Raw genomic sequence first — 20752 nt, 5'->3', positions numbered from 1 at the left:
ACTTCCCATATTTGATGAAAAACATTAATACACACATCCAGGAAGCAAACAAATTTCAATAGAATAAATTTAAAAACATCCACATATAAACACATCATTTCAACCATCCAACTCTTGAAAGACAAAGACAAAAACAGACTTTTGAAAGCAGCACAAAAGAAATGACTCATCAAATATAAAAGATTCTCAATAAGATTAACAGGGTTTATCATCAGAAACTATGGAAGCCAGAGAGTGGTGAAAGGAAAGTAATTTTGACCAAGAATTTTGTATCCAATAAAACTCTCTTCCAAAAATGAAGGAGAAACCTGCTCTACAAGAAATAATAAAGGGAATCCTTCAAGCTAAAATTAAAGGACACTATACAGTAACTCAAAACCATATTAGGAATAAAGACCACCAGCAACAATAGCGGTAACTCATAGGTAAATATAAAAGACAATATAAATCTATTTTTATTTATAACTTTTCTTTTCTCCCATATGATTTTAAAGACAATTGCCTAAAGCAATAATTACAAAACTATGTCGATGTGTTTACATAGTGTAATGATATCATTTGCATACAATTGAAATTAAATTATTAACCTGAACTAGACTGCTATAAACTGAGAAATAAATTGTCATCCCCAGGAAACCACTATGAAAATAACTCAAAAATGTAATAAACATGACAAAAGAATTAATAGTACAAAATATCTACTTAACATTAAAAAAGCTAGTAATGGAGGAATCAAGGAACAAAACAGACATCACATATATAGAGAAAAAAAAAAAAAACAGCAAAATGTCAATGAATCTGGTTCCCTGAAAATATTCTATGTTGAAATGCTAACCCTCAGTATGTCAGTATTAGGAGATATGGCTTTAAAAAAAAGATTACATTAAAATGAGGCAATTAGGATAGGCTCTCATAACCCAATCTAATTGGTATCTTTATAAAAAGAAAAAAATTGAAAACACAAAGGAGACATCAGGATGTGTATGCAGAAAGAAAGACCATGTGAGGACACAGAGAAGATGGTCATCTGCAAGTCAAAAAGATTGGCCTCAGAAGAAACCAAATCTACCCACATCTTTGCCTTGAATTTCTAGCAACCAGAACTCTAGGAAGATAAATTTGTGTTGTTTAAGCCATCCAGTCTGTGACGTTTTCTTATGGCAGCCCTAGAAAACTAATACAAGAAGGCATTAATTCTATCTTATTAGTCATTGCACTAAATGAAAATGGATTAAATACTAGTCAAAAGGCAGAGATAGGCAAAATTAATTTTTAAAAAGTGATCTAACTATACCCTGTCTTCAAGAGACACGCATTAGATTAAAAAAACCAAAGATGTGGAAATTAAAATAATAGAAAAGTATATACCATGTAAACACTAACCAAAAAGAGGTGGAGTGTGTGTTTAATCCAAAATAGCCTTAAAAATTGATACTACAGGAAGAGAAAACTTATGATAAAGGGGTCAATACATCAAGAAAATAATTATAAACATACCTGCACCTCAGAGCCTCAAAATACATGAAGTAAAAATTAATAGATTTCAAAGAACAAATAAACATTCAAAAATAATTTTAAGACTTCAATAACAGATAGAAGAACTAGACAGAAGGTCAACAATGAAATACTAGATTTTAAAAACTCTACAGCCCAACTAAACCTAAAAGACTTCCATACAAGAGTCTACTGAATAACAGCACAATACACACTTTTTTCAAGTGCATGTGTAATATGTTCAGTCATAAAAAAAAGTCTTGATAATTTTAAAATGTTTGAAATCATGCAAAGTATACTCTCCAAACACAATTGAATGAAATTAGAAATAAATAGCAGAAGGAAATTTGGGGAATTCACAAGTATGCGAAAGTTAAACTACATATTTCTAAATAACCAGCTGGTCAAAGAGGAAATCATAAGTGAAATTATAAAATGCTTTTAGAAGAATGAAAATGAAGACATCAAAATTTATAGGCTGCAGCCAAAGTTTAGAAGAAAATTTATAGCAATAAATACTTACATTAAAAGAGATTAAAAATCTCATGTAAACATTAAAACCTTTCACTCTAGTAAAATAATAGGAAACTTAAAAATGGAAATAGTAACAGTTACAGCAGAAGTAAATGACTGTACAGAAAAAAATATAAAAAATCAATAAAAGCAAAAATTGGTACTTTGAAAAGAGCAACAAAATTAGCAACCCTTTAGCTAGTCTAACAAAGAAAACAGAGATAAGAATCAAATAATTAAAACCAAGGACAAAAAAATTAAAAAGTCATTACTACCGACTTTACAGAAATACAAGAGATTATAAGAGAATATTATGGACTGCTGTATGCCAAACATATCAGGCAACTAAACAGAACTGACAAATTACTAGAAAGATATAAACTACCAAACATCACTAAAGAAATTGAAAATTTGAATAGATCTATAACAAGTAAAGAGATTGAATTAGAAATTCCAATACTTCCCTTGAAGCATGTACATTCACTTCTTCCCTTGAAATTTTGCACTTGAAAAGTGCAAGCCCAGATATCTTCACTGGTGAATCCTACCAAATATTTAAAGAAGAATTAATACCAATCCTTTACAAAAATCTTCTGAAAAATAATAATAAAGAAAACATCCCAATTATTCTCTAAGGCCAATATTACCCTAATAATAAAATCAGACAAAGATATGACAAGAAAAGAGAATCACACTCTAGCATCCATTATAAACATAGACACAACAGTCCTCAATAGCATACTTACAAAAGCAATTCAGCACCACATTAAAGGGATTATGCACCATGAAAAAATGAAATATATGCCAGGAATGCAAGGTTAGTTCAACATATAAATATCAAAGTAATATATTACAGAATAAAAGACGAAAAAAGCACACAAGCAGAAAAAGCACTGGACAGTTTCTCCCATGACAAAACATTTAACAAAGAGGAACAGAAGAAAACTTCCACAACCTGATAAAGGACAACTACAAAAAAAGACAGATGACATTGTACTTAATTATGAACAAATTAAAGATTTATCACTTAGATGAAAAATAAGACAAAGATGCCTACTCTTGCCACATTTAATCCACATTGTCCTGGAGGTGTTAGCCAGCAAAATTAGGCAGGAAGATTTAAAAAGGCATCCAGATTGGAAAGAAAGAGGTAAAATGATCATGAGAACTAATAAATGAGACCAGCTAGTTTGTAAGTCACAAGATCAATATACAAGTAAGAATTGTATTTATATACACTAACAGTGAACAATCTGAAAGTGAAATTAAGAAAACTGCAGTTGTCCCTTGGTATCTGCAGGAGATTGGTTCCAGGACTGCCAGTGAATATTAAAATCCACACAAATTCAAGTCCTGCAGTGGTCTTGCAGAACCCATGGATATAAAAAAAATAGGCCCTTCATATACATGGGTTTCACATCACATGAATACTGTATTTTCAATGTGTTTGGTTGTGGAGACAAAAACCTGTCAATATAGAGACAAACCTGTCAATGCCAACTGTATTTGTTGAAAAAAAATCTGAGTACAAGTGGACCCACGCTGTTCAAACCCATGTTGTTTAAGGATCAATGGTATTCCACTTCAAACACCGTCAAAACAATAAAATACCTAGAAGTAAATTTAACTAAGTGCAAGACTTTATACACTAAAAGCTATAAAACATTATTGAAAGATATCATAAAATATCTAAATAAATAGAAATACATACCATGTTTATGAATCAAATGACAATATAGTTAAGAATGCAAATCTCCCCTACTTGATCTACAAATTCAACACAGTGCTTATCAAAATCCCAGCTGGTTTTTTTTGGTACAAATTGACAAACTGATCCTGAAATTCACATGGAAATGCAAGACAACCACGATAGCCAAAACAATCTTGAAAACAAAGAACAAAGTTGGAGCGCTCACATTTCTCAAATTCATAATGTAATACAGAGGTATAGTAATTAAGATAGTTGAGGTATTGGCATAAGGATAGACATATAAATCAATGGAAAAGAATTCAACCCAAAGATAAACACTTATATTTGTAATTAATTGATTATCAACAAGGGTGCCAAGAATATTCAATGTGGAACAAAATCTTTTCAATAAATGATGCTATGATAACCATATGTCCACATTCTAGATAATAAAGTTGGATCTCTGTATGATATTAAAAAATTTAACTCAAGTCAAACACATAAATGTAAGACATAAATTATGAAACTCTTTGAAGAAAACTTATAAGCTTAAATCTTCATGAACTTGGATTAGGCAATGGTTTCTTAGATATAACACCAAAGCATAGGCAACAAAAGAAAGGATCAGTTAGATTTCATCAAAATTAAATACTTTTGTGTATCAAATAACTTTATGAAGAAAGTGAAAATATGAATCAGACAATGGGAGAACATATCTGTACATGAGACCTAACCCTGATAAGTTTCTTTCACGGAGAATACGTAAAGAACTTTATGACTCAACAATAAAAATACAAATAACCCAATTTAAAATGGCCAAAAGATATGAACAGACATTTCTCCAAAGAAGATATGCAACTAGCCTATTAAGTACGTGAAGAGATGCTCATCAGTATTCATTAGGGAAATGCAAATCAAATCACAATGTATTACCACTTGGCACCCCCTATGATGACTAACATCAAAAGATGGAGAATAAAAAGTGTTGTCAGGGATGTACAAAAATCAGAACTCTCTGTCATTCCTGGTGGGGATGTAAAATGGTTCAGCAACTGTGGAAAAGAGTTTGACAGTTCCCCAAAAACTTAAACATAGGTACCACATAACCCAGCAATTCCACTCTTAGACACCCAAGAGAATCAAAAATATATGTTCACAGAATGGATATTCAGAGCAGCATTATTCACAATAGCCAGAAATTAAAAATAACCCAAATATCTGATAAATGAACAAATAAAATACTGTCTATTCATACAATAAAATGGGATCAATTTTAAAAATAAAGCATTTATCCATGCAACAACATGGATGAAACTTTTTCAAAGTTTACATCATGATAAGTGAGAAAATCCTTACATATGGTCACACATTGTATAATTCCATTTATATGAAATGTCCAAAATAGACAAATTCGCAGAGACAGAAAGTAGGTTAGTGGTGGCCAGAGGCAGGGTAGAGGGGAGAATGGGAAGTGATTACTAATGGGCCCAGGATTTCTTTCTAGGGTGATGAAAATGTTCTGGAATTAGATAGTGGTGATGGTTGCATAAGGCTGTGAATGTACTCACAGCTCCTGAATTGTTCACCCAGAAAACAAACAAACAAGAATCCCACATAGCAAAATATGGTAAGTGTGGTAGATGTAATATTTAGTTTTTGAGATGAATTTTGTAGGATGGATATGATTTTGAGCAGAGTATAGTATCAACAAAGACCTAGAGCAGAAAGTACCAGTTGATTTGAAACTTAGAGAGGGTCTAGTTTGACTACATTGTCAAGCCGTTTGAAAAGATAAGGCTGCAAGCTAGAATGAAGTCAGATGTCAGATGACCCTGGATGTCCCATGGAAGTTCTCACAAGGGTTAGGGAGGCAGTGCTGAGGGCTTTGAAGGCTGACTGCCTTAGGATAACCTTGCAGGTCAGTTTGAATCCTCACTCCCAGGAATGCTAGAATCACAGAATTTTATAGCCAAAGAAGCCTGCGATACTATCTAGTTCAGTAATTTAAAAGCAGTGGGGCCCATTTTTCAAAAGCAATTTTAGCAGTACGTAGGGGAGATAAAAAGAAGCAGTCCTGGGATCCAGATACCTCCACCCTTTCATTTCAGCTCCCCTCCAGACACCCATGAGGGAAATAGCAGCAGCAGCAGCAGCAGCACAGATAACCCTTTGCTTTAGGGATGAAGACACTGAGAGTCTGAAGATTAACTTGCCTTCACAAGAAAATGGAATTAGTGTTTGTCAAATGTGTTCTAGGTGTAGGGGGAAATAACAAAGTCAGGGATGAGGGAGGGCATGGTGTATGATCAGGGATGTTCAGGAAAAGAATCGTGCCATGTAGTAGGAGCCAAGACAATCGCCTTTCTGTGATGAGGTCATTTAGGCCCGGAATGAGTTTAAATTAGGCAGTGATGTCACTCCTTACATGAAGGAGCATGCCTTGAACACATCGGCATCTTCTGCAAAGGTCTGCACATGATGAATGAGTCAATGTTCTCCTTGGCTCTGTCCCAGGGCAGCCCCTGTGGCGGCATCTTCTATCTACCCATCAGGATGGGTGAGGAGGGTCCCACTGAAGGAAGCTGGATCACTCTTCTCCACTTCCACCATGCACAGAGTACACAGGGAAACCCTGGGGAGGGATTCCTGAAAACTCGTCTCTCCTCTGAGCTCAGGAAGGAGGGCAGGAAGGTTTCCCTTGCAGGCCAAACAGAAAACAGAACTCATTTGACGCTCTTATTTCTCAGTGGCCCAGTAACAATACACAAAGTCCATATCTTGGCCCTCGACTTTCATCTTTTCGGTCAACCACAGATGCCGAAATGAACCAATCCATTCTATGAAAATAGCACACTGACATTTCCAAGGGATCCCCACCAGTCCGGAACTCCACTCACCACTCCAACAATTGTTGCGCACTTAGGTGGTGAGGCCCTCTGAACTTAGTCATGGTCTCAGTTGAAAAGGGGGAAAAGTTTATTAACTTATCTGAGAGACAAAGAATTGTGAGAAAGAGACTTCTCATCTGGAAGTGAGAGAAACCTTTTGTCAAATGCTTCCCCGTTTTCAATCCCAGTGAAGACACACACAATGGGGAATATTCAAGTCGCCCAAGAGGAGGAAATCTATTTATTTGCCCTGTATTGTTTCTCGTATTAGATCATGATTCAAAGGAAGTGCTGTTGTAACTGTTTGAATTCTAATCATTATAAGACACAGGTTATGGCTGCAGGTGCTGATTGTGAATACAAACAATAATGATACTATGCTGTATTTTAAAATATATAATCATAGCATTATCCAGTAAAACCACGATCGCACTACTGCCTGTCTAATGGGAAACAACCAGCAGCTTAAATGTGGGGACATTTTGGGATTATAGGGCTAATCTTTATTTAATAAACTCAAATAAAAACAGTCCTAGCAAATAACTGCTTGTCATGGGAGAGTTTCCTGGCTCTTTCTTCATTAGACGTTAAAGCTGTTAAAGGACTTCCATAAACAGTGAGGTTTTTTCTTTTTTTTTTTTTTTTCCCCAAGTATGCTCTTCTATTATTAAAGTTTATCTGAATAAAGAATTTTTTGGGGAAATCTATGCCAAAGTATCTTTCCTGAGGATGCAGCACATGGAAAGGTGTAAAACAATTGTTTTGCTAAGGGGAAAAATACTCCTCACATTCACAGCCATGCACTTTGTTCTCATTATCATAAAACGCAATCATTGTCCATAAACTTTGAAAGAAGACATGGAGAGAATGTTTCCATCATTAGGGAAAAATTACTCATCTTCTTCTCCAAGAAGCGGCCAGGCCTGGCAGAGGGGTGTGCGTGCTCAGAGGATGCTGTTGTTTGATCAAAGGCCAGCAGTCATGATCCAGGACCTACTCTGACAGGAGGGGTCAGAGGTGTCCCTCAGAAGGAAGCTGGGTGGTTCCGGTTTTACCTAGGCATCCCTCCGACCATCACCCGTTTGGACTCTTTCACGTTTAACCTCTGCTTCCTTAGTTGCCTTGTTTGTGACACTGTTTTTATTCCATTTGACAACAGCTGCAGAGAATTCCTGCTTAAATTCCGTGCTCTACTTTTCATGTTCTTCTCACCTCCTTCTGCCAAAAAACTGCATCCCCTTGTTTTTGTGGAGGGCGGAATTAACCAACCTAAAAGAGTCTTCTGGGATAGAGAGCCAAACGCATCTCCTCTGTAGCACCCTCAGCAAGAGATGGGGGTGAATCAAAGCGTGTTTCACATTTTCAAGGAAAATGCCCACTTGAATCAGAGTTTTTTGATGACTTTAATTTTGCTCTTTGAGCCTCCAGTGGAATCGTAATTCCCTTTATGTGGAGGAAAGTGCATTGGCTCTGTTAACCAAAATATTCCAAAGCTGCCGGGTGAAAGGCAGAGGACAGCTTGGCAGTCAGACGCTTATGTAAACGACTGAGTTTTATGGCAGCCTGCACTGGACACCCATGACTCCGTGCCAACGAGCAAAACGGCTCCATATAGAAACTTGTTATGACGTTAAACCAAAACATCCTGACCCGTTAGTCCTTAAGGCATTTTTTGTTGTCTTTTCTTAGCTTAGTGAATTGTGTCTGCAAGTGTGGGACAGTGCTGAATGAAATCTAGTTAAATTAAAAGAAATAAATAAAACTGGAGCTGATAAGTTCAAGCTTGTAGCATACCTTGTGACTTCCATATAATCTAATAATTGCATTAGTTAACCTTTTTTTATCACTTTGATGAATATTACAATAACTTAAAAGATTTAGAGGCCAATCGGTTATCATTTTTAAAAGATGAAAGAAAAAAATCATCTCCATCATTTTTCATTTAGACAAAGATGAATGCTATTTTTTAAACAAAAATAAATACTTAAAAAATTAGATATCACTGGATTCATCACTAACATCTGGAAAATGCCTTCTCCTCTGTATATAGCAAGTGAGAAGAAATTCTTGTTACTCTGTGTGTTTTACATTCTCTGTTCTTACCATGTACAGGAATTTAGTTACCAGACCTGGAGGATGGTCTCTAAATTTGCATATTCCAAAGCCTTATCTAGTCAAGACCAATTGCTTGACTCGCTGTGTTATTTGGTTCAAAGCACTGCTGTCACTATTATTGCTTATGGCCATGTCTAGAAGGCAAAGGAAAATGGAGCAGTATCCTGCAGATGATTGAGGTCAACCTAATGCCCTATGCTCCCCAAAAGACAGGGCTGAGAAAGATTATTTGGAGGCAGTGAATAAATTGCCTCAGTTCTCTGCTTTATAAGGGCAAAAGTGGCCTTTCTGGACATGACAGCTCTCGAGGAAAACTCAGTGGTAGGTATAAACTATTTTCACTCGATTTTTTTCCTTCCTTGACCTTTACATCAAGCATAGCACAGGGAACATAGCGGAAAGAGTATCGCTTTTGGCTCTAGAGAACCTGGACTTGCATCTTGTCTCTGTAACCTACTAGCTGGGAGACTTTGGGAAAATTATTTAACCGTATAAGCCTTAATTCTGGGTTCCTCAAATGTAGCAAGTGTAACTTCAAAACCTTGGCGTGTGAATTAAATGATATTTACTTGTAATTTGAATAAATCATTAGGGCAATGCAAGGAAATCATGGATCTACAAATAAAAGTGTGTGCCCTCTCACTCTATATACTCTTATACCCATCGCCTTCAAAACAAAAATAAGAGCCAAGGCAGACAAACAAAAACAAGAACCCACAGTGGCGTCTCTGAGATAGTTCAACATGGTGATATTAATAGTAAGCCTTCATAATTTACTCAGAGACCTTCTCTCTTTGTTGGGTCCTTTCAACAAAACCTAAATTCCTGCTTATCTGTGCTGCCCGGTATATCCTAGTGATCCATGGGAGCCACCGTGGATTTTGATGCTGGCCGTTCCATCCGTGGTTCACTTCGGCATTATTTAAAACAAATTTCCAGTGTAATGAAGCCTCTCCCTTTTGTAAACATAAATTATATTTCATAAGCCTGGGAACATGTAAGTTTGCCAAATCTGAAGCAAGACAGCCTTGATGACTTCAGTCCGTTCTCAGCCCTTGATTACAATTCGATTTCCTTTGGCATCAAAAGACAAACTATTTTAGTGAACAATGTTCTTCCTTTAGCAAGAGTGAGCTCCAGTTACTTGGCAAAGGACCCGTTCATTTGCCAGACAATATGTCCAGCATCTTAGCAATAGCTGAAACACTGAATTTGATTTAAGAGTAACCCAAAGTGAAGAATACAAAAGAAAGTATACAGCTCCCTGCAGGGCAGATGTTAGAAGATTGGTTGGTTAACTGTCATTTCCCCATTGCTGTCTCAGGTGTGATTTTGTGATGAAGTTGCATTTGGGAGTGGGAGCTGTGACTCTCATCTGCCCCTCGACTGGGCATTTCAGTTAGTATGTGTCTAAGTATTCTATTTTATTCAAAATGCTTTTTCTTTCCTCTGATGCTTTCTCAGAATCACTTGATGTTTAAAACCTCCTTTGTGCTTCCATCTCCCCAACTAGCATTGTTCTTTTAAGAAGCACCTTCAGCTCTTCTGTGTACACTTCAGACTCTGCCAAGTTGCTCTCACAAGAACTTTCAGCTTCTCTCTGACACGTGAACATCTTTTCTTGGGAGTTCATTTGAGGTTTCAGTTTGGTCATATTATCTTACTTCATTACTTGGAGAGTATTGTTAACATTACTGGTAGCTGTATATTAGCAAATTGGTGCACCTCCTGTTCTTCCAGGAGGAATTTTCCTTGTGTGTAAGGAGGAGTGAGGAGTATTACTGTTCTCTCACTAGGTGCAGAAAGCAGCCCTGGGACTCAGAGACTCCGCCTACTCCTGTTAACACTTTGCATTTCTTGGGCTTCAGAAAAAACACTGACCACGTAGCCCTGTCTCTGGTACTTTCCACAATGGACCAGTTCTATTCCAAAAAAGAGAACAGTGGTAACAACATGGAATTGTGAAACAGGCTGCTCTGTAGCAAGACAGAAATGTGTGTGCATCTCTCCGCCTACGGGGAGTCAATGATGCCTCTTAATGAGAAAACTATCTTCAGGCTCTGGAACCTAAGCGTTCTGAGATCTCTAACCAACCAGAGGTCTATGCGGACCCTTGGTTACCCAGAATTCTCCAACCACATCTGAGCTATAGCAATCTCTCTGTGTCCCAGATTCCTTCTATGGTGCCATTAAAATGTGTCTTTTCTTTTCCCTATGCTCACAGTGTTGCTCTTGGCTTGTCCATGAACTAATCTGATACTTGTATCAAGTTTAAGATATTAGTAGAAGCTAATGTATTAATGGTTCCCGTCTCATGAACCGTATTTGCATTTTAATAGCAGTCTATTAGCCTACTACAGATGATGAGTTTAACCCCAAAAATGTTGCCTTAATTTGGTAAGAATTTTAGGCATCAAGACAGGACCTAAGGAGAAAAAAACATATTTCGAGGTTAAATGGCATTTAATTAATTATGTTGTACAGGCATATATCAAAGTTGGTTTAATTATTTATTATCTAGCTATAGCATACAAATAACATTCTGTGAATTAAACGTCAGAAATGCCAGAATTGTATGTATTTTAGTGTCCTGATGAAAAAAATCAGATCATTACTTCTTTTCATGGTTAAAACTTTTACCACATCAATATCACCACTATCAATTTAATAAGAGCTTGGTCAAAGTGGATTTTGTAATTTTTTTGTTTTTTCATATTATAGTAGAGGATTGATTTCAACAGATACTATAAATTGGATGGGTAGAGGGAAGAGCTATTTATTAATACTTGATCATCTTTGTTCTCATTCTGACACAGCTGAGTAGGTCACCTGACATTTCTGAACATCTCTTAAGTGGGGGTAATTTAATAAGAGTAGAAGATTTCATTTCTGACCTCTAGTTGTTTCTAATCTAGCAAAGACCTTAAGCAGCTATGAGGCAAAGAACTTAGGTGTTATGAAAAGCATAGTTCCATGAATGAAACAGACATGATTTCTAAGAAATGTAGGTTTGATTTAATTATTTGGGGAATTAGAATTATTTCCCCAAATATTATTATTTGGGGAATTAGAATTGTTTCCCCAAATATTATTATTGGGGGAATTAGAAATTATTTGGGGAATTGGAAACGATCTCTGTAAAATCGTATTCTTTTCCAACAATTCTGCATATTCATTATAGAAAATTTGAAAAATGCTGAGTAGTCTATGAAACAACATGTGAGTCAGTCAAAATCCCACTCTATAATGATATGATTAATTCATTCTGTCCAAAAAGCCAATTTACTGAGTACTTGCATCTGTAAAGTACAAGATGCATGTGTACTGTACGTGTGAGACAGCACTAAATATTACAGAATTGAGATGGTGTCATAGGATGCTACCACGCTTTTTTCAGAGTATTCATGTATGAAATTTTCTCCTATACCACACAACTTTTTTCCAAAAACATATGTCTCATATTTTTGTCCAAAGTGTCCATTGGCATTATTAAAGAAGCTAAAGGGAGAAAACTAAAAAAGCCAATCACATAAATGCTGGAAAACACCAGGTATAGTTAAAGCCACCCTTCTTTAAAAAAGAAATATACTAAAACACACACACAAATGATATTAAAGTAGAAAGCAGGGGTGAACTCTAATGGGATCTATAAAAAAGTACCAGGCAGACAGCATATTGGAACATCATCTAAGGACTCAGAAGAGGACAATATCCATGAACGTTATTAAACAGTTCACATAAGAAATGTTTTCAAGTTTTTGAAATTCTTTATAACAATAATATTGTTTACAGCTGTTATTTCTGAACTTATTTTTTTTTTTAAGCGAAAGAATCTGATTTATTTAAATGAGAGACCCAGGGCCAGGGTGCAATGGTGATATGGTTTGGTTCTGTGTCCCCACCCAAATCTCATCCATAACTATAATCTCCATAATCCCCACGTCAAGGGTGGGACCAGGTGGAGGTAACTGGGTCATGAGGGCGGTTTCCCCAATGCATTTCTCATGATAGTGAGTGAGTTCCCACGAGACCTGATGATTTTATAAGCGTCTGGCATTTCCCCTGCTTGCACTCACTCCATCCTGCCATCCTGTGAAGAAGATGACTGCTTCACCTTTGCCTTCTGCCATGATTATAAGTTTCCTGAGGCCTCCCCAAAAATGTGGAACTGTGAGCCAATTAAGCCTCTTTTCTGTATAAATTACCCAGTCTCAGGCAATTCTTTACAGCAGTGTGAGAATGGACTAACACAAGTGGCATGTGCTTGTAGTCACAGCTACTCAGGAGGCCAAGGTGGGAGGATCACTTGAGCCCAGGAGTTCGAGACCAGCCTGGGCAACATAGTGAGACCACCCCCCCGCCCATCTCCAAAGTAATAATAATAATTAAAATAAAAAGAACAGATCTTAAAAAAATAAGTGAAAGACTCCAATACAGAAAATTCAATAAAGGGCAGGGTTGGAGCTGTTGACTCTGGGAGGTCAACAAAACCTCAGCTCTGGTTTCCAGTCAGTAGCTGTAATAAATAGTGAGCTCAGCCTTACACCTTCATTTTCCAGCAACTTAGAAATCGCCAACCACCCTACTCCTTCTCACTCTGAGTTATAGATCACCAATTTCGTGTTCTCAGCTCTTATGCAGGTAATATGCATATCTGGGGACCCCCAAATTCAGAATTTCACCATAACATTTGGAAGCACCCCTCCAAGACTCCCTTGGAAATCACGAGGGTGAAGGAGTGGACTCTGCTGATGAGGCACAAGCCCATTGGGGTTTGCTGCCAGGCTGCGGACCCTGAATGTAGCAGGAAAGTGGAGCAACCAATACAAGCAAGGTCATCTTGTGCATTCGGCTTAAGCAGGGCACTTTACCTGGTTTAGATATGTAATCTATGTAATTGATCCATTATTGTCCCTGTTTCACCAATATAAACACTGAGGTTTGGTGAGGTTAAATACCATCAGTCAGCATTGGAGGGAGTATTAGAACCCAGTACTGTCTCATTACAAGCTGCAGTTCATCTCACTAGTACCCCATATATGAGTTCTTGCAATGTCACTTGGGGCAATTCTCTGCATTTTATCCATTTCCACTGGTTAATTTCTTTTGCAAATGAAAAAATTCACAATACAAAAATTAGATTTCAAAACAAATCTAAAACTTATGTGTGGGAAAAATCCTGACCGTGTGGCCTCGGGATTGTAGGACAGGAGTGATTTATTTTGTATTCGTGTGTGTGTGTGTGTGTGTGTGTGTGTGTGTGTGTGTGTTTACAAAACAGCTAATAATAATGTAAAAAATAAACAAATAAATGAGGTTTTGTTAAGGATATATAGGTTTGTTAACTTTATTTCTCCATGCTTATAAACACACCACACACACACACACACACACACACACACACAAAGACATCACTAAATTCAACACATAAATGTTGAAAATTTACAGTTCATTTTTTCTCTTCATTTCTCAAATTTTCTATAATGAATAAATACTACTTATATAAATGAGGAGTAAGATAAATATTATTTTTAAATAAAAAATGAGAACTCATTGTTTTCTCCCATTTCCTACATAGAATAGGCCAGAACTGAGCATAGTCGAACCAGAAAATATTCCCAGCCAGTACTGGCAGGATTTCTCTCGCTCAGAACTGGAATTAAACTGCATTAAAACAACAACAAAAATTGCCAGTTTAAAACACTTTCCATACTGCAGGCACTGTTCCTGGGCTTCATGTGGATGATCTCCTTTAATAACCCAACAATCCTGCATGGCAGATACAACTATCTATTTTCATTTCATGGATGAGGAAACTGAGGCCTAGAAATTTGGCGTCTTTACCAAGGTAACACAGTTAGTGGATGATGGAGGCTGTATCTGAACCCAGCTTGACTGACCTATAGATCTTCTCTCTGACCATAAAGCCATACTTCCTTCAAGGGACAGTAAGGGCGGCACCTAGATGATAAATGCTCCAAGGGGACCTGAATCCACTGCCTGTTCCACTCTGGGAATGTGACATTTCAACAGTTTGAACTCCTGTGCCCTAGGGTCCACACAGATGTTGAGGCTCTTTGCAAAACCATAGTTCCTCTATGAGAAGGATACTCTTGATGCAAGTAAACACAGTTCCAGCACATTTGGCACCAGTTTGTTTCGACAGTTCATTTCCTTCCAGGGTAGAAACCAGCTCAATAAGAAAAAGCAAAGCAAAGAAAACAATGTGTACATGCATTATTTTAATTTAAAAAATTATATGTGTATAATATATTAAAATTAGGTAACATATAATTTCTTAAAATTAAAGATCTGAAATTTGACTCAGGGACGGAATCATGGGTTGAATGACTAGCATCACTTCCGTTAACATCTTGATAATGATTTAGAAAAGGAAAAGGGAACAACAATGGTGTCACAATGTTCTTTTCCACGGGAAAGAAAGATTCAATACCAAACACTTATTCACAATGAATGTGAGAACCTATTTTTTTTAAATAAATCTTCCATGGTGGGAAACATTCATAGTATTAACCAATGATAAATGAATAGAAACTGAAAGGTTTGTGGGCACTCGAGCCTTGGACATGAGCACATTCCCTCACGTGCTTCTCCCCAACAGGCAGGCTCAGATTCTGGATTTGTCTGCAGCAGGATTGGTGGCCCCAATTCAACAGTCATTCATTTATTCAACAAATATGCAGACCACATTCTGCATGCCAGGAATTACACAGAACACACTGTGAACAAGTTAAAGTTTCAGCTCTTGAGGAGTTTAAGTTCTAGTAAGTGAAGCCAACACAAACAAATAAGAATATAAGATAAATGCACGTAGGAATAAACGCTGTAGTTTAAGGAGAGAAAGAAGGTAGAACAGTTGAGGGTAGAACACATTATTTAAGAAGGGATGTTTGGGGAAGATCTCCCCACCATCTTTTGAGGTGACTTTTGAACAGAACAATTTCAGGAAGTGAGGTGTATAAAGCTCTGGGGAAGCTAAGTCCAGGACGAGGAAGTGGTGGTTCAAATGCTCTGAAGCAGAACAATGTGATGTAGTAAAGAAATGGGAAGAAGGTCATGATTGCTATAAGATCCTAACCCAGTGCTTCTCAAATGGGGTCTGATTTTCCCGCCTTGGGTACATTTGGCAATGTAGGGAGACACTTGCGATTCTCACACGGTGGGCGTGGGTGGTGAATTCTACAGCATCTAGTGGGTAGATGTCAGGGTTGCTGCTGAACATCCACCAGTGCATAGGACACTCCACAGTCAAGAATGATCAGCCCCATGTCACTAGCGCCTGAGGTTGAGAAACTCTGTTTGAAGCTCTCCTTCCCAGTCTTTCACAGACAGCTCTGTCTGGTCCTGTGATGATGAAGCCCCATGATTAAGGAGACAATTTAGACAAGGGACCAAATACAGGCTCTTGCCCCAGGTTGTATGCCTCCTACCACGAGCAAGAGAGGTCACCGAACTGGCCATATGTTCGCTAAGTAAATAGGAAGGCATGACATTGAAACAACAGACAATAAAAAGTTTAATATGTAATCGTTTTTACCTTTATGAAGTCTTTAGTCAGTCCCTTAGGGAATATAAAGAACATCCAGTATCAATTCCTTGTCTATTTGGAACCCCCTCTACGTTGCCTCCCCTAATTTTGCTGCACGGCATCATTCTGCTTCATATACCATGACACAACCTCCTCATTTCCAATTTGAATCCTAAAAATTCAGCACCAAATAGTGCAATTACCACTTACAGGGTTGAATACAAACCAAGGAGAGAAACATAGCAAGGGGAAGGTAAGGAAGAAAAGAGATAGGAAATGAGATGGGCCGGGGGAGGAGGGTGCAGAGGAAGACATGTAGGAGAGTAGGGCTGACCTGGATGACAGGCATTGCTGAGCGCAGCGAGCTCTGAGCTGTCCTGGTGAGATTCTGTTAGGCCAGAACCACATAAAGGCTGCACAAGTTATTGAGGAGAGAGAAATGGAAAGATTCAAAGGTTAAAAATTCTAGTTTTCATCCTATAGTGTTTTGAATACCTATCAAATGAAATGTGTGAAGTTCTGTGGCAAAAGATGTCTAGGTCTTTGGTGGGATAGTGTATTTTGGGAAACCAGAAAGTCGTATTTTAGGCAAATTATAAAAAAGCCATGCAAGAGTGTGCACTTGCGCCTTGGCATGCATCCCTTTATTTTCTCTCTATTGAAACCATTTCAGACATGGTAACTGCATGCTCATTTACAATAAGCCAGCTGCATTTTCATTCAGGATTAAAAAGAAATGAGTCAACATTGGATTTCTTTTTCTCAGCCCTGGTCTCACAATTCCCTCCTTCAATCACATACCTCTGATTGCTACCTACTTTTCTCCTCTCTGCTGCCCGTCACATTCCCTTTCTTATAAGGTTAAAAAGTGGAGACTTCAGGGGAGAAATAATGGAGGGAAGTGACACCACCAGGAACTGAAGCTAGAAGAAAAGCTTGCAGGTTGAAAAGTTGTGCTCCAGAAGTTGCATCCACTTAAATTAAGTAAAATATAGGTTATTAGTACATATAGATGGTCAAATAACTGTGCCTTATACACCTGCATAGATCCTGTGTATGAGATTTTAAAACTGCTTGAAAATGGAATGTATATGATATTTGTGATTACGCCAATGATATGCACCTATAAGGAATTTCCCACTAAATATGTAAGTAATTATTAAACACTTTACCATGACACTCCGTGACCTGCTAAAAAGAGACCTTCCAGTGATGTGATAGATGATGTCAAACCAGACATTCTTCCCATGTGAAATAGTATTATGTATTTACGGCCGCATCTGTCTAGTTTCACAGCTCATTAACAAGACAGTGCAAGAGGAGATTGCACTCTTAGTGCTTGTTACGTTTACTATCTAGGCCTCTACAGTAGACGCAGACATCCCAGCATAAATAGTACACAGCACGGATACCTTCAAACCCCCTCATGGATCTTACATGCTGATAAATGCCTCCTCCCGTCACCGAGTCCATTTACATTGTCTACAGTTGGGGGAGCAGAGAGCACACGAATACATGAGATGAAGCGGCTCCTTCAGAATGGGACCAAGAAGTGAAAAATGGGCTCAGCAGAGGCCACTTTATCCCCCGTCAGAGGATGCAGGCTGGTGAATGTGGAATGTGCTAAGATGCATCTGGCGCAGGGTTTAATGCTGGCCAGGCGTGGGTGGGAAAATAAAGCTGATAATGATCCCGTCTAGATTTTAACGGAGAGATTAATCTTGCTTCTGTTTGGAAACGTGGAGTGTAGTTTTTTTAGAAGGATCTCCTGGGACATGAACTTAATGTGGCAAGGGTCAGCTACACGTGAATCATCTGCCCTCTGCTTTGGCACACACAAGCGCTTCTGCATCGCTGGGAATCCCTGAGAAGGTGAAAGGAAATGGCCTGGTGGGTGTAGCTTCAAAGGGCTGGGGTGGACAGTGCACTGCTTTTCTTTTCCCATCAGTGTCTAAATTTGTCTCCATTGTTTCTTTTTTTTGTTTTTCTCTCTCTCGTACTAAAATGGGACTTTGGCCCAGTGAGGGACAACAATGTCTTGAAGGAGAACTCTGTCCGTGGACGACAGGGTCATCTACATTGTCTGAACTCCATGTGCAACAGAGATTACACCCAGAGAAAACAAAAGAACTACGCAACAGAAATGTCCACGGCCAGTAAACAAGAGAAACTTGACCTCTGTAGCCGGCGTCTTCCTGCGGTGGTTGGAGTTGGCAAAAAATAATTGCTCTACTCCCACCCTACCCCCATCATTAGCCCATCCCACGAGAAAGAGAATCCAGAGAGCCAGGGTTTCCTAAGGCTCAAAGTACTCCTTGGGAGTGGAGTTAAGACTTACAGAAGCTATGTGAGCGGAAATTCAATCAGCACAGTCTCTTTGCACTAAAGGGTACCCAAGTGGCTTCCAAGTATTAACGTAACTTACAGTAGTTCTTCTATTATGACTGGGAGAAATCTGACTCAACATATAATAGAGTACAGTATAGTCCAATATTTTAATTTAAATGGGATATTAGACCTAACTAAAGCAACGGCGGTACGTAAGTCAGTGACCCAGATGATATATTTATTGCTGTTTCATATAGCAAATAACTTTTCATTCATTCAACAAACATTCTCCTATGCCAGGCTTCTAACTCAGCAGTGGACTTAAATCCTAGTATTAGATCTCTCAGCTCCTTTGCAAATATGAGCATTTATGGCTTTAAAAATCATATATCTCCACCAGGTATGGTGGCTCACACCTGTAATCTCAGCACGTTGGGAAATCAAGGAGGTAGGATTATTTAAGGAAGACCAGGAGATCGAGACCAGCCTGGGCAACATAGCAAGACTCCCATCTACACGAGAAAAAAAAAAGATTGTTTTAAATAACCAGGCCTGATGGCATGCACCTGGAGTCCTAGCTACTCAGGAGGCTAAGGCTGGGGGATCACTTGAACCTGTGAGTTTGAGACTGCGGTGAGCTAGAATTGTGCCACTGTACTCCAGCCTAGGTGACAGCGAGAGACTCTGTCTCAAAACAACAACAACAACGACAACAACAACAAAAAACAAACCCATATCTAAAAATGTGCCATTCATAAAAGTTAAAAAGTATGCACTATTAACTTATTCCAGAGATTTATAGCCAAAAAAATTCTCTATAGAAGCATTTGGTGATTGTAATTTACAAGATATAAAGAATGCAAATATTCCAGCCTTGTAAAACTGGATCAAGACTCCAGATACTTTCAGGATAGCCATACATTTCAATACCCTCTGTCACTATTAAAGCATTTTGGGAAATAAAAACAGGGACCACAAAACTGAGCATGACTCAGACATACCATCTGAAGCTTCCAATATCCTGGCGTCTTACAGCTGCTGGCCCATACAGCCTCTTTCTCCTGTGTTTGCTGATGCTATCATTCCTAAAAGCAAGCTGGAAAGGCTGCTCCTAAAAAGCTGATGGAAAATTGATAAGTTAAAAACAAAGAAGATGTTTATACTCTTCCCTAAAGTGAAATTCATAAAAATTTTACTGTTGTTTTTGTTGCAATTCAACTCCTTTCATTTAACTTATTGCACAATATAATTCATGAACCGAAACAATGAGGTTGACTTCCAACATCTGGGAGAATTGAAGGAAGAAGTGACTGTGTGAGCAGGAGGTGATCATCAGGGAAAGAACAAAAGCTACCAAGATGTGCTTTCGCATATCATTCTTGAGGTTCATTTCAAAATCTCATGATCAAACTTCTCATCTTCATACCATGAATCACCTTTTCTGGATACCATGGAAGTAAAATACTTTGCAATGATGGTCGTTTTGCATCAGTTTGTGCTCATGTGCCTGCCATAATGTTCTCTCCCTTTGATTTTTGCAGAGGTATGCTGAATCTGTCATCATCAGGTATTTGGAAAGTAATTTGTAGCCTCTTGACAGTTGGTCTGTCTTTGAGATCCAGAGAGTGTGCAGACAAATATGAGTTGATAAGGCCCAAGTTAAGCAGAGAAACAAGTTTAAAACATATGACAAAGTACATATCAGAGTCATTTTACATGGGTGTTGAAAGTTAAGCAACAACACCCCAAACCAAATTTGGTTGGTCTCCTGAAATCAGGAATAAGTGGTCAAGGTGGAATGCAGGGTTAGAGAAATTGAACATCAGCTCCTTGGGGCTCCAGTGGATTGGCTTGTTCTTCTACATCAACTTCATCCCAGGACTGAGAGAAATACAGACTTCAGAGGCAATGAAATCGATAAGAAAAAAATTAAACACGCAACTTGGGAGAGAATATACGCTGATACTTACCTGATCTTAGGGAAGGAAAATACTTTCTTAGACTAAAACCAACAAAAGAAACGAAAAGGAAAAAACTGCCTACACTTGTCTAATGCTTACAGTGTACTAGGCATTGTTGTATAAGCTTCATAAATACCAGCCAATTTAATCTTTCTAACAAAGACATGAGGTGCACACTATAAATTAATCTCAGTTTACAGCAGAGAAACCCAAG

At 38.0% G+C, this 20752-nt stretch overlaps 1 long non-coding RNA gene across 9 annotated transcripts in view; it reads right to left on the bottom strand.

Moving 5' to 3' along the window:
* Positions 1–19715, bottom strand: part of LOC102118671 (uncharacterized) — a 135803-nt gene extending 116088 nt beyond the window's left edge. For 7 of the 9 annotated variants that reach the window (XR_012426502.1, XR_012426496.1, XR_012426503.1 and 4 more), the window contains exon 1: positions 19579–19715. This is a non-coding gene — a long non-coding RNA (uncharacterized lncRNA). The remainder of the gene's footprint in view (positions 1–19578) is intronic. The other 2 variants (XR_010582670.2, XR_010582666.2) reach the window with 2 other exon arrangements.
* Positions 19716–20752: the final 1037 nt, after the last annotated feature.

Source organism: Macaca fascicularis, chromosome 17 (assembly GCF_037993035.2).
Source record: "Macaca fascicularis isolate 582-1 chromosome 17, T2T-MFA8v1.1".
Classification (NCBI taxonomy): Eukaryota; Metazoa; Chordata; class Mammalia; order Primates; family Cercopithecidae; genus Macaca; species Macaca fascicularis.
Note: the sequence above shows the minus strand (reverse complement) of the source record. Positions and strands in the feature narration are given on the sequence as shown.